Here is a 1,247-nt window from a genome sequence, read left to right on the forward strand (position 1 = left end):
AATCCTCATGACAATCTTATGATGTACAGGAGGAGAGAAGTCATTAATTTACTCAGAATCACACAACTAATAAATGGCAAAGGTGGGATTTGACCCAGACATCAGTGATTCTAAAGCCCATGCTTTTCTTGCTATACCGGAACTTCCCGATCCTAGGTCATGCTGGTACCACCTGTGGGACTTTTGTAGCACACTGAAACCTGGGCCCCCCCTCAGACCAGTGAAATGAGAATATCTGGGGGTAGACCCTGGATTTTAAAAAATCTCCCAAGGTGAGTATAATGCTCAACCAGGGTTAAGGACCACTGTCCTGGGAGAGCTAAGCGTCAGTTTCTTCCTCCCTAAGACCCTTTCTACTTCTGCAGTCACCAGAACCATGAGGACAGTGGTGGAGCCAGTTGCTACTGAGAAGCTGCGATTTGCTTTTGGAATTCGTGGTTGTCACCCCCACTACCAGACACTTTCAGGGGTGAGACTCTAAAGCATACAATTATTTCACATATTTATGAAAATTAATATAGGTGTATATATATGAATACACATGTATGTGTATATATATATGTATATATATTCAGAACAAGGCCCTAAAGCTCTAGAAGGTTCCCCATGCCATTCTCCTCCTTTTCTGTCATCTTTTCAGGTCAATCATAGTTATTTGGAGAAATCCTTATTGCTCCAACCTATTTCAGTGCTACCCTCTATATCCTCACATCAAAAAGTCTTTTGAAAATGTTTACAGCGCTGGCTTCAGCGGCACATGTACTAAAATTGGAAGGATGCAGAGAAGATTAGTGTGGGCCCTGCACAAGGATGACACGCACATCGTGAAGCTTCCATATTTTTGCAGCTGTAAGAAAGAAAGATCTCTTGTCCTTTGAGAGACACGGAGGGACCTGGAGAGTATTATCCTAAGCAAAACAGGCCAAGCAGAGAAAGACAAATGTCACATGATCTCACTTATTTGTGGGATATAATGAACATAATAGTCTGAAGAACAGGGTAGACCCAGAGATGTGGAAGTAGGGTACAGACTGACAACCCTCAGAAGAGGGGGTGGGGGGTGGGAAGAGATAAACCACAGAACTTATATGCATGTACGCATAACCGATGGACATGGACAACAAAGCTGGGGATGTGGTGGGGGGATGGGGAGGAAGGTGTCAATGGGGAAAAAAGGAGAAACATCTGTAACAAAAATAAATTAATTAAAAATAAATGAATAAATAAATAAAATAACTCAAATATGC

The 1,247-nt window shown here is 42.1% G+C and overlaps 1 non-coding gene across 1 annotated transcript; it reads left to right on the plus strand.

Annotated features, from left to right (window-relative positions):
• Positions 1-738: 738 nt before the first annotated feature.
• On the plus strand, positions 739-843 carry LOC118617949. Its single transcript, XR_004956905.1, has one exon. It is a non-coding gene; the product is annotated as a U6 spliceosomal RNA (small nuclear RNA).
• Positions 844-1,247: the final 404 nt, after the last annotated feature.

This window comes from Molossus molossus, unplaced genomic scaffold, assembly GCF_014108415.1.
Source record: "Molossus molossus isolate mMolMol1 unplaced genomic scaffold, mMolMol1.p scaffold_m16_p_5, whole genome shotgun sequence".
Classification (NCBI taxonomy): domain Eukaryota; kingdom Metazoa; phylum Chordata; class Mammalia; order Chiroptera; family Molossidae; genus Molossus; species Molossus molossus.